The 13,567-nt window shown below is 41.2% G+C and overlaps 1 long non-coding RNA gene across 2 annotated transcripts in view; it reads right to left on the bottom strand.

The window, feature by feature from the left end:
- Window positions 1-13,567, bottom strand: part of LOC133279647 (uncharacterized) — a 174,545-nt gene that overhangs the window by 18,463 nt on the left and 142,515 nt on the right. For both annotated transcript variants that reach the window (XR_009746939.1, XR_009746940.1), the window contains exon 3: window positions 9,210-9,324. This is a non-coding gene — a long non-coding RNA (uncharacterized LOC133279647). The remainder of the gene's footprint in view (window positions 1-9,209; window positions 9,325-13,567) is intronic.

Below are 13,567 nucleotides of genomic sequence, written 5' to 3'. Positions count from 1 at the left end.
GTTCATTTTTGATTATTTGCCCATTTACAGGAAATTCAGTTAAAACTGTTTAGTTTTATCATCACTAGACAAAATAAGCATGACAGGATATTCTAGCCTCTGGATTATGTAGATAACACACAGAAATGTCATTTCCATTTTCATTCTTTTCACAGAGCAACAAACCCATGCTTGCAAGCAAATTAAAATTCAGAACTTAATTGGATTTTATATTCTCTTTAAACAGGTAATATTGTTTTTCTTCTTTTTATTATTCTATCTGAACAGTGGATTTCATTTTGAGAGTGTGCCACTGAAGGTAAGAGGCCTTCTGTGCTAAATGGTTCATTTAACACCATTAAAATCTACCTTTCTTCAACACATTTGAGGATTTAGATTGTTGAATGCCAGTAGTTCAGTATTATTGTTAAACAAGAGAAGGCTATGGAAAATTATTTTCTTGCCTGTATGCATGAACATACATATGTGTGTATACATGCACACAAGCACATGCATATACGTCTATATATTTGCATGCATGTGCACAAACATATGTGCACTCATTTAAATGTACATCTCTGCATGCAAACGTAGAGAAAATGTTCCAATAATTTACCTCTGCATGCCTTTATGTTTACCACGACTTGACAAACAATTTAGGAAAATTAGAAAAGCAGCAGCATATTTTGTTTGAGTCTTTCTGGAAATCTAAGTATGAAACAATGGAAATCATTCACTGTTTCCCTTTCTTCTGTTTATCATGAGCTTCACCGAGGTGGCACTGCCTGATAATGCATTTATGATTCTATCTCTGCTGTTGGTCAGTAAAGTCCAAAGAGCTTCTCTGCTACTGAGGATTATGAAGAACAGTCTTCCCACTACTCATGAATGGCATGCCCTAGCTAGGGAAAAGAGTCTTATTAGGGCAGAATAAGAAGTATCCTGGAGAAAACCTCACTAAGCTGGTCATATTGTCATTGAAAAAGATACCAAGAATGGGACTTTAGCAGGAAACAGCACTTGTAACGGTGACAGAGGGAAAAGTCACCTTGATGCACTCCATCTTACTTTACCACTGCTGACTCTCCGTGTCAGAGAGGAGCACTGCAGTGCCAGGCACTCTGCAATTGAGACCTCCTGACACACTTCTGTTTTGTGGCACTGGAAAGCAAGGTTTCACTCCACACAAGCCATTTGCTGAATGAAAATTCTGGATGATGAGAAAGCATTTCCTGGACAGCACTTCTCCCTGTGAGTGTTCCCAGCACAACAGGGGAGCTGGGAGGCAAGAGGCCATTCCTGTTGCATCCCCAGGCAACATGGTCACGCTTTATCCCAGGGTGACAAAGGTCTTCTTGCAAACATACATATTCCCATTCATCTAATGAACACTTCACGACCCTGAAGAATTCACTGAAGCGGAAGCCCAATTCAAAAAGCCTCAGTGCTGAACAAACACACTTGCCCTAATCCCAGGTCTTCCTTTACTCCAGTTACTTCTGGTCAGTGCATGTCAAACATCACACCCACAACTGAAAACCTCCACACTGCAAATCTGTATGGGGTGAGGCATGAGCAGCAAGGCATTGCTAACTGAGGGCCTAATTATAAAACTGCCATTACCTTTGGGAAATAACTGACCGCAAATGTCAGCTCACCAGCAGGGGTAGGAGCATTCTTGCTGAAGTATAAAATTCTCTGTATTAAGTTTCTGCTTTTCACGCTGTATCATTTTCAAGTGCATGACTTAAAACTGATTATACCAGACATCTTCCCACTTCTTCTGTGTTTTCCCTTCATCAGTGATGCCAGCTTCAACACCTGCCACAAGCTACATAAGTGTGTAAATTAAAAAGTACCTTGCCTCCTCTACATTGACCTTCTTCACAGATTATTACCTGCACTTACATCCACCTAAGACGGAACCTCCACATGTACAATGCAGCAAAACCTCTGCATCATCTGAAAATTTACTCCTCATTTTATAAGTTGTATTTATTGTGGTTTGTAACTAAGTGAGGATTTGGAATAACTTTTCAAAAATGAACCTTTTCCACACAAATGCACCCCTAAGTAATAAAGAAATAAGCAAGGAATAAGAGTCACATTTTTTGTCTGGCTAGATCTCTGTTCCCTGGGAGTTCAGAAGCGGGCACATGACTCTGTCAGAAAGCCATTTCTGTGTTTTTTCTGCCCAACCTTAAGTAAAAAAATTCTTAAATGAACACATAATGGGAAAACCTGCTCCCACCGGGATATCAAGTCCAGCTTTGTAGACATCAAAGTTCTGTCTAATTCAAATTGCTGTGGCGTAACTGTCAGAATTTGCTCTGCCATGCTTATTTATTTCAGCTGCGTGGCACTTTTCTCTTACGCTCAGCCCAGTGATGAACCCGGCCAGCCCCACTCACACGTGATTTCCATCACAGTGCTGAGTGATGTGAAACTCAAGCATAAACTGCTCTTCCCCAGCCTCTGTGCCAGCCTCGCTCTCTGCTCAAATGTCCAGAGGACATGGACATGAAAGGGGCCCACAGAAGCAGTCACAGAGAGCAATTTTTGATTTTGGAAGAGTTTTCTGAGGTTTTTTTTCCTACTCTCCCATCTTTTTTGGTTTCAACAAACGCATTTTCTGTTCCAGTAATAAGTCAAAGCTCTCTTTAAAGCACAACCTCCTATGAAGGTAAAAAAGTAAAACACACTTGGTCAGAGAATTTTTCATCTCTATCTCCTGTCTTCATGTGACGATAGCTGAAGACGCATTTCTACCAGAAGTACTTCTGATGTATAGCTTTTGTTTTGAGTAAATAAATAAACTGAAGTACTGGATTTTGGCATAAAATTCTGACTTTTCTGTGGAATGCCAACACTTCCCACATCTGTAAGGCAACACACATGAAACAGAAGGATCTATTCCTTTCCTTCTGGTCCTTGTCCTTCAAAAAAAAACCCACCAATGCCTTTTCCTTTGCAAGAAGACCCTTCCTCTTTCTATCAGTAACAAGACTATTGCCCCTTTCAAATGAATAATGATTTTATATTTACAGGTGAGACCATATGCTTCCATTCACCTCCTGCTTCAGAGAGTACCTGGTTAGCTACTGCCCTATAAATGCCATCAACTTGACTCGCAAATATGATGGAAACAAATGCATTTTAAATGCATATGGGCAGGGTAGCTGGAGGGCTATACAGCTGCAATCCCACTACTCATACTTTTATAGCAGAGCAGTTCTGTGCTTCAGCTGCAGCTCCCACCAGCAGTACTGGTACCACAGCTGCATACTGCAGGTTAGGGGTGATGGAGATCCCCAAGGGGCAGGTGCCGACTGGAAAACCTCAGTGACACAGTGCTGATCTGTGTCATGATTAAAACCCCAATACCGGTGATGGGAAGGATTTTAAAGGTCTGTTTAAATTAAATAGAAATTACATACTCCTCTTGTATGTCTAGCTTTTCTAATTTTAATTTTTTAAATAAAGACTTGCTGAGCATATCCAGTATCTGCTTTTCTAGCTATGGTGCAAGCAGTTAAGACCAGCTCTTTTTATTCTATGCAAGTGACTGGACTGGGCTGTTGAGTACTCAGCATTACCAAAACATGTAATTCTACTCATGCAAGGGATACCCATCAGCTTTTGTCTGTCTGCTTTAGGTAATTGTGTGAGACTAAGTAAAATTCAAGTAGTTCCTGAAAGGAAGAGGCATTCATGAGCAAACCTCTGTAGAGCAGGAGGATGGTATTATTTCTACTTTTCAGCTGACAGGGAGGCCTGGCAAGGGACTTATCCAAAGTCACACCAAAGTCTGTGGTTCTCACTAGCCCCACCCCACCTTGCAATGCTTTGGCAGCTCCGATTCCTGTGCATAAGGTAATTGTGAGCTCCACAAGGAGCCTGTGATGGTCAGCCCTGTTAGGGGGCTGTTACTGATCACTAAATCCAACTCCTAAAAAGATGTATGGAGATGCAGTTGTGTAGAAGGCAGCTCGTCAGTGGCACCAGCAGAGAGAGGAATTCGCTGCAAGACAGCAGAGCTAACACACGAAATTGTCAGGGCAGGATGACTACCCACAGGCAGAGTTAGGACATTTTATGGGAAAAGCATCCCACTCACACCATCCTGGTAGTTAGATGCAAACAAGCTCCTTGCTGGCATACCCAAGGCATGGCAGTGGCTCCCTACTGATTTGATGAAAGAGAACTATGGGACAACCTATATGGTGGTGCAGGTGTGGGTGGGTGAGTAACTGGGGCCTTAACCCTTCTCAGAAACATTGTGGTTTGCAACTCTGGCTCTCACAAGAGGTCTCTTTGACCCCTGATACTGTGAAATGAACTTTTGGGCAACTCGGATACATGCTTTTAAACAAAATCATGTTTCTGAAGGCAACACGTGGGGAAAAAAAAATCCCTTCTTTCCCCACTTCACTTTGGAAAACAGGCTGTTGAAATAGTTTTCTTCTTAAGTATTTAATATCAATGCTTAGGGAAAAAGCAACAGCAGGAAAAGGTTGCCAAGAAATACCATCTTTCAAATTGTGGGTGTTGATTACTAGTAAAAGGGAACCTGGTGTTATCCTCTTTGTTAGAAGAAAAATAAAGGGGGAAAAAAAGAGCCAAGATAAAACTAATTTTATGTCATTAAATTATACTTTTGTCATTACAACCGATGCCAATGGAGTGGCCATAAATCTAGCTCCTCAAAGAGAGACAATAGAGTAAGACTGGTTTTAAATTACAGAGGTTTTTTGCATGCAGATATATTGAAGGACTTCATTCAGCTGTGACTATTTATAGTTTTAAGGTTATCTTGGCAAGAAGTTTATGGCCTTTATATTACCCCTAGACAAGTCCAGTTTGGTCAAACATAGATAAATATTCCAGAGGTCCTCAAGTATATTTATCTTGCACCCATCATCTTCCCACCCACCCCAATATACCCCAAACCAGAAAATACCATGCAATGCCTCTAACAATCTCAACACCTTAGGCACAACTCCTGACACCTCAGGAACATGCTACAGGAGATGTCAATGCTCCTAGCATTTATATAAATGTGGCCAGTTATATTAATGGGTCATTAAGATTTGCCACCTATCTGTTCCTGTTGCAGGGAGCTGTCAGAAGTGTGATGGGCTGAATGTGACAGCACAGCCGCTGTGATTTTTCTCTTGCTTGCAGAGATCAGTCTGTCGCCTCAAGCCTGAACCCACTTTAAAACTTGCTGCCTGGTGAATGGATTAATTTGTAGCAAGATCTAAAAGTCATGGATTTTCCATGACTTTATCTCCAGTCTAAAATATAAGCTCAATATCTCTAATGCTTGAGACACAGGAAAGATGTGAAACGTGCCCTTTAAAGGGTTTGTTTCTATTCTTTTTGCCGATTGCCGTTTGTTGTTCTGCCACCTTGCCGACTCACACAGCATCTTAGCAACATCCCTGGCAGCCTGCTATAGGGAGATAATACTAATTAGAGTTATCAAGTCCATCTTGATTTTGACATGATGCTGCACACTGCTGTGCAGACTGCAGACGATACATCTTCCCCCCCTCCACCTCCCAGATGTAGCACAGCTACAAATGCTCAGCTCAGATCAAGTTATAAAGGAAAAAGAGAAGGTCACCAGCCGCTTGCAGCAAATCTCCTGCTGATTCTGTGCCAAAACACTACTGCTTTTCCCAGAGTAAGCCCAGTTCTGGTAGATTTGCCAGGTTATACCTCTTTTCTTACACTGGATCTCAATAAAGTAGTCATGCATTCACAGTGTTTAGAAACTAAATTCATTTTTTATTGGACCAACTCTGCAAGCCTCATCAGGAAGCAGCGAATGAGCTGGAAATCAAGCTATAAAACACATTATATTCCTGTATTAGAATACAGAAATTGACAGGTAAAAAATACACTCAAAAAAGTGTTATAACAATAAATAGAGCCTAACAGGAAAGGAATATTTTTTCCTGTTGTCTGGTTGTCTGACTTGCTATGGAAATGCTGCTTTAAGAAACTTCATTATGAAACAAGAGTCAACAGTATCAAAATTTCACCTTTCTTTTTGGAAACCCAAACAAAAGTACAGCATGATTTCAAAGTATGAGAGATTTTGATTTTCCCAATAATTCTGTTATCCAATTGTGCCCCTTTAATTAGATATCAGCAGCACTTTATTTATTTCTAGTGTATTGTTACCAGGTTTTTACCTATCTCCCAGCCTATGAGAAAAATCAGGAAAATAGACCTACAAAAATTAATCTTCCTTTTCCCTGTGCAGAGATATTAAAATGGTAATTGCATTCTTTATACCTCTAAAACCTGGTTATACTTCTAGATACTTATCTGAAAGCCCAGTGAAATTGTGTGATAGCTGTTGTTGATGCTACTTACACATTACTGGAAGTTATTGAGATGTGATAATAATCAGTGCATTGTAATAGCTTCACACAGTGATGCTAAAGTTCATTGGTGCCTTTGATTTCTACACTGAAGGGTGATTGTCTGGACAAATAAACTCCATTTATTAACTTCTAATGTCATACTTACCTTTATTTATTATAGTACCGGAAGAAATTTTGTCATCTCAATGACAACCTCAGCTTGCAAAGGGCAATTTCTTTAAAACCTGGAGCTTAAGTACAGACTGCCTCCCCATGAGCAGGTAGGTTATGTGGTCAGATCCCACTTTATTCCTTAATGTAATTCACTGTCCCATAGAAATATCTTCCGCTCCCTCTCTCCCTTCCTCCCTTTCTCCCTCCTGAAAGTCCTCAAACTGGTATGACTTTGTTGTGGTTGGTTGCTCACTCCTTGTAAAGATCAGGACCACTTTGAAACATGTCCAGGTTAAACTGTTTGCTACACAATCCATGAAAGCACGGACTTCAAAAAAGTATCTCATAATTCAGGAGGATTTAACAGAAACAACTCAAAGGTTACACATTGTTGTCTCCTGCTCACTGAGGTTCTGTACATGATGGATTGGGGGGAATTTTCCACTTTGTGGCAGGGCTCATACACCCCACGAGGAGAGAGCAGGAGGAAGACGTCCCAGTTAACCCACTGCCAGTCCCACGCCTGTGATGTGCACCATAGGATGAACTCACCAAAAGGGGAGGTTGGCTGCTCCTGGGAAGGAAGTGGGCAGAAACCAGTTGCCTCCTCGGTCATGGGAGTCCACCAGCAAGAGAGTGATAAGAAGACAGCTGCTGCCCTTCAGTGGAAGGAGGCAACACTGATATTTTAGCCTTACAAGGCTTCTCAGAAGCCACTGTGTGGTGTGGGTTGTGATAAAACCAGTCTTCCCTTATCTTTGGGATATAGCACCTTCATGCATCAAAGCCTCCTAAAATAGGAGGGATGGTGAAGGGTGATAGGACTTCCTTTTTTTGTTTTTTTTTTTCTTTGTTTTGCTTTTAGATCAAGTTATTTGAAGACTTCATTTTCCATAGGCTCAAGCATAGAAAGGCTAAGCAAGAATTATGAACAGTTTAGCTAGAGGCACCTTTCTTACTTGTGATCCAGACAGGCCCTTCAGGAAACGCACGTGTTCTGATTACTCATTCCAGAGCCACAACATGTGCTGAAATGGTGAAACAGAAGTTCTAGTTAAAAAAAAACGAGGGAACAGAGATCTTTTCAAAACTCAGTATTTTGTCCTCTGGAAGAAGTTGTGTCAACGAGAGAAGGAAGTGAACAGGTTACACTGTTAAAAACTCCTCTAACATTTGGATTTATTTCATTGTCATTTGGCAAGTTCTCACAATGGCCAGCTTCAAATGCCCTAGAGTAATTGCAAAAGAAACCCCATTAAGAGACCCTGATGAGGGAAACTATTAAAATTGAATAGACAATTTCTCTACCTCATTTTTGCAGCAAATAATATAGTTCCACAATGTTTTTCTCTTTTCACTGGAAGTGTGAATTACAGTCCTATAAATTCACCCTTACTGTCAATTAAATTAAATAAACATTGTCTGAGTGCATTAGGAAGAGATAGAAAACAATTCAATACCAGGGCCAGTTACTGAGGAGGTTTTTAATGAACATAAATTGATGTAATTAAAATAAATCTGCTTTTCACGTTTCTCAAGAAGATGCCTTGTAGCCGTTCATGTAGAGCTCTACCACAGAATAAACACTGCCTATGTTACTACCTTTCCTCAGATTAAATGGAAGCTTCCTGCTTTCTGGGGTTTCAGAGACGAGTAAGGCTGGAGGATGCTGTCTACTTAAATGGTTGTTAAAAGAACGTGAAAGAAAATATCAAAATTTATCTTATTTTGTTAAATTCTGCTTCCCCTCCCCCAGCATCACCTTCTTTTTATAGAAAGAAATGAATAAATAAAAGTGCCTTTCAATATCACTTTTCATAAGCTGTTGGTAAATAGTTCTATCTCCTATGAATTCCGCATTTGGAAGGTTGCTTTGCAAGCTGTGATAGAGTCATATGTTAGGACCATATTCAAAACCAACAATGTAGGGTTAGAAAAGTATTTTTCTGTTACATGATCTTCCTCCCTCTCTTTCTTTATGTCCTTAAGATAATGACAATAGGATCACCAACGGTTTTAGCTGCTTAAGGATAGGAGGTATGAGTTATCAGCAGATACCAGCTATACTTATCAATAAACCATAGAGAGCTGAGGAAAGCAGGGAGCTAAAGCAGCTCATTTGGAGTACATTAGATAATTTTAAACTGACTGAGATTAATGAAAAAATTATCAAAAAATCTTTGGCATTTGAGTACTACACTGATGGTGATGATGCCTAATGTGGAGGTGTGTGCATACAAGGGGTCCCTGTTTTAAACTGCTCTGAACTCACTCCACAAGGAAGCTGTTTATATAGGTCCTACTGACAAAATAGAATCATAGAATCGTTAGGGGTGGAAAGGATCTTAAGATCATCCAGTTCCACCCCCCCTGCCATGAGCAGGGACACCTCCCACTAAACCATATCACCCAAGGCCTCGTCCAACCTGGTCCTGAACACTGCCAGGGATGGAGCATTCACAACCTCCCTGGGCAACCCATTCCAGTGCCTCACCACCCTCACAGGAAAGAATTTCCTCCTTATATCCAATCTAAATAAAGGTCACTGATCATCATACTGATCATCACTGCACAGTCCAGTTCTCAAGATTGCTCTGCAAAGAGCATTTGGGTTTAGAGCATAGGTAAGGCATAAAAAAAAAATCCTCTATCTGACAGAACCACCATTCTTCCCCTCACCTTCACTTGGGTTCATCCAGGTTCTCAAGCTGAAGTCCCACTGTCTCTGTCAGATAAATTGTACAAATCAACTTCCATTCCAGGAGTTCTCCTTCACATGGCAAAATCATTGTGGCTGGAAAATAGAGAAAGGATATTTCTTGAGTGCAACACTATCATTGACAATTAGTGCCTTTGGCTTCCCCTCTACAGCAAGAAGAATTTCACTCTGTGGATAAACAAAGAGCTTAGGTCTCTAGGCTGTTAGCCTTTAACAAACAATAAATTCATGCAACACTGTAGAAGGGAATAGAAATCAGAACAGCAACTTGAAGGGCTCTTTTTATAACATAAAGGATGTTTATCTCCAGGAAAAGAAGGCCCAGCAGCTAGCAAACACCACAAAATTCCCACACACCATGGCATTGTCTATAGCTCTTAGAAAGGTAAAACATGCTTGAATGGAGGTTAGCGTTCTTAACACTAGAGACCTGCACACTTAGAGAAAGACAATCACAGCACACCATTTCTCCCGAGGCAGTACAAAGTACTCTTTCTTATAATTGCAAGCATAAGATTTAAAAACATTCCTATTGCCTTAATGAGTCATGTTGCAAACTGGCAGCATACCAACCACTGGTTTAGGCTGTGTGGCACAACATGTAAAGTCCTTAATTCTCAATGCACAGGTCTCTCCACCCTTAGAAGATAGTGGCTTTGATAAAGGCTGGGAAGCATGGGAGCTCATTTACAGAATGCTTTTAGGGTAAGGCAGTTCTGCTCTTTTCAGTGTATAAATCTTTCCTTCCCCCCCCCCCTTCCTCTTCTGATTTTTCAAGGTTATTATCTCAGTGCTTTTTTCCTTAGTACCAATTCCTCTGAACTTGAGTGCACAATGACTCACAGCAGGGAGGCAGAGAGAGCTACCACCAGGAGCCTCCTCCCTGGAGAAGCTTCACAATGCTTCCTATTATTTAGGAACTTGAAATGCTGGCTTAATAGCACACATCTCTTAAACACCCCTTTCTTTCATTTGTTCACCCCAGGGAAAAAGCCAAGGATAGATATCTCCACTCCTGCTATGCCACCCTCCCCACACGAAAGGTGCATGAAAGCAAGGGGGGCTGCCAATCTCCACATTGCAGCTGTGACTCCTGACACTGCTGTTCAGCAGAATAAAGTGATGGGCTCCAAAGCTCAGTTCCAAGTTGTATTCACCCACCAGTGAAAGCCCTGAAAATGGTGAGAAAAAAACACAGCACATCTTAGGGGAGCATTACATTTGGAAGTGTTTTATTCATGATCAACCCTCTACCCCCAAAATCAGTTGGAGTGCAGGGGAGAAGACACTCCAGATGCTTTGACTGTGCTGGGATGGGGTGAAAAGCATCTCTGCTAATGTTTAGTAGAGGACCTTCTTAGTAGAAGTAAATCCTCTTTACCAGAACTCTCTTACCCCAGTTAAAGTCAGCCATCCTTTCTTGCACTCCCACACAGTATTTATTCAGCACAAAAGGATAGATACCAGGGACATACAAACAAATTTCTGCAAGGAAATCAACTCCCCCACTGTCAGAGATGACAAAAGTGCAGACCATTCTGCCTCCATGTGGGCTGTAGCCCTTCAAGCTTGAAGACAGTGTCTTGCAGGCTGACAACAGAATACGTGGCTATTGCATGGTATTGGCAAGCCCTCAAACTAACCTACCAGTCATTTAAATACGACTGTGTTATCTATTGCTCCTTCTAAATTTCTCTCCTCCAAAACCCAGGGCAGGTGAAATCCAATAGCATGCACTGACTCACAAATAGCTATTCATTTTCAAGGAATCTTTCACCTGAATCTTTTGTTAGAAGATTCTAAGGAAAACACTGGGTAACAGAAAGTATAGATGAAGTGACAAGTTGAACTGATAGCACACAATAAACGGTGTCTGGGGCTTCAGTATTGTTTGTTTGGATGAACAGGGTAATGGTGTGAGCCTAGCAGTGGTTCAGGATTACAGGCTACTAACTCCATTGTAAGAGATTCACCATGTGATGCTGAGCGTGTCTCCTTGCCTCTCTTTTTTTCCTCTCCTTGACACAGTTGCTTCTACATTAGCCATCTGCAAAAGAAGGTCCTCAGAAGAAGGCCTATCTTCCATCGACTTCTCCATCTCTGTTCTGGCCCTGGCACCATAATCCCTTGTCAGCATATCTAGCAATTGTCTTAAAGTGTATACAATTATAATGCATAGTAGTTATAAGAGCAGAAATAACTACTGGTTTTATGGTCTTGTGGCCTGTATAGCAATTTGTTGCAGTTCAGACATTATTCACACGAAGTCCAAGATCATAATGGTAACATCCAATGCATGTGATGACTAGACACTTTGGTTGACTGCTTACAGCAAAAATTGTTGTTTACAAGGCACTTGTAGAGATGGCAGCACTGCACTATTAAAAATGTATTAAATTAATTGAATTCAACCAGCCACAATAATAAAAAGGAGGAAGTGAGACTCTTCCACGACAGTACTTAGCTGCCTTTGACAGCATGCAAAGATGAATCCTCTTCATGAAATGTGGCATGCGCACAAAGGTGGATCAGGTTCTACTCTTGCTTGCTCTGTAACCTTCACAGGCTGCAACAAGTGGAAATGTAGTAAATGGGGAGTTTTCCTGTCCTGCCCCCACCCACTTGCAATCCAAGAACAGCACAGATTAGAAGCCCCAGTTTCCATTTGGACTGCTTCCCACAGGGATAAACACCTGCAGAATTCAAGTGTCATTTGGACATGCATGTTTCTAGAATGCCAGAAGATGAGCTTGTTCCCTTCCTTTCGCCATGCCATATACCAACCACATTCATGTGCCCATGAATACCACAAATCCAGGAGCTCTGAGACAAGTGGGGGCTCAGGACACAGGTTCTGAGCTAAATGAAACCCAGAAAGGGTGAAGCAGTTTGGCAAATCCCCAAGTCAAACCATCACGATATTGAAAAATCTATCAAAAAGCTAACTGCCTGGTAGAGGAGGTCAAGGTCTTACTGTGCAACTTTCTTCTTCATGCCACAGAGAAGTACAAATTATCTTTTCCTTCAGTACAGCTTGTGTCACTTTCAGGTGATCACAGAACGGTAGGACATGGAGCTTTATCCAAAACAGCTGAAATTTCAAGCCTTCTACATCTCAAGAGTAACATGTGCCCAGCAATCTATTGGCAAAAGGCAGCTGGATTAGGCATCAAACAGATTAATGCTGGGTGGAGAAAGAATATACACCCTTCCCCGAGGACACCATGTTTGAAAGGCTTCAGAGTTGAGGGCTGAGCACACCCACAAGCTGCTAAACTGGGCCAGCTGCAAAGATATCCTCCCCATCCCCAGCCTCCAGCTCTTTTGGGCACTGATTCGGTATCCCATGCTGCTGCTGCTGCTGTGCAAGAGACCAAAGGTTCATTAGGCATTTCTTCCTTCCCTCTGTAAGACTCATCTTGAAAATGTACTGCAGCCCTGAGCTGGCCTGACTCTGCTCACGTCTCTTCTGCCCAGCGTAATCCCTCAGCTAACTGCTGCATGGGAGAGGCAGCTCTTCCCCATGCACGAGTCCGTGCTTGGAACATGAATATTTCAGAACTGAATACAGACTGCTCAAAAATTATTAACACATTTCTGCAATGCATGTTCAAGGACTGCTGTAAAATAAGAGCAAGCTGTGCTTTCAGGGTCTGTGCTTTCCACTCTCAGACTGATCCTGACAGTATTTAAACCATGCAGCTACAGCCTTATTATGGAGCATTAATGCAACAGATCTCAAGGATATTTATTGACTGCTGCTGTTCAGAAACATTTTGGAATGGTTACTTGACCCCTGTTAGATCCTATGCTAAGGTGACATCTCCCAGGAGTTTATTTGTATTTCAAAGAAGAACACACTGACCATGTTCACTCTTTCCAACATTTCTTCCAGACACAAAGGATTATTTACGTATGCAAATATCTAATTCATTTTGTTCTTTTAAAATACTGTTTAAATACAGCTTTTAAGGGAAATAGAGTCCGTTTCAATTTATCTTAGTTGAAACTAGGGCTATAAATCTCTTCAGTTTCCTTTATTGATCTTAGACAAAATTACAAATATAAATTACAGCTGCTGCAAATTAAATGTTCTAATGACTGTGTTTGAAAGCAAATGCAATAACGTCAATAACACATTAGATAAGACACAGCAAGAATAGCATAAAGATACCATTCACTGGTGAAATCAAAGAGATTTCTGTGGAAACTCACAGCCAGGGGGTCCCTTCTCCTACAACCAGATTTCTCTCATATCCCTGATCAAGTTATGAAATTAGCTACACCGGATCTATAGTACTTGCAGATGGCTTAACGC

The sequence above is a fragment of the Pezoporus flaviventris genome, unplaced genomic scaffold, assembly GCF_033815535.1.
Source record: "Pezoporus flaviventris isolate CSIRO_AGI_PZ_B2104156 unplaced genomic scaffold, CSIRO_AGI_Pfla_v1 ptg000078l, whole genome shotgun sequence".
Lineage (NCBI taxonomy): Eukaryota > Metazoa > Chordata > Aves > Psittaciformes > Psittacidae > Pezoporus > Pezoporus flaviventris.
Note: the sequence above shows the minus strand (reverse complement) of the source record. Positions and strands in the feature narration are given on the sequence as shown.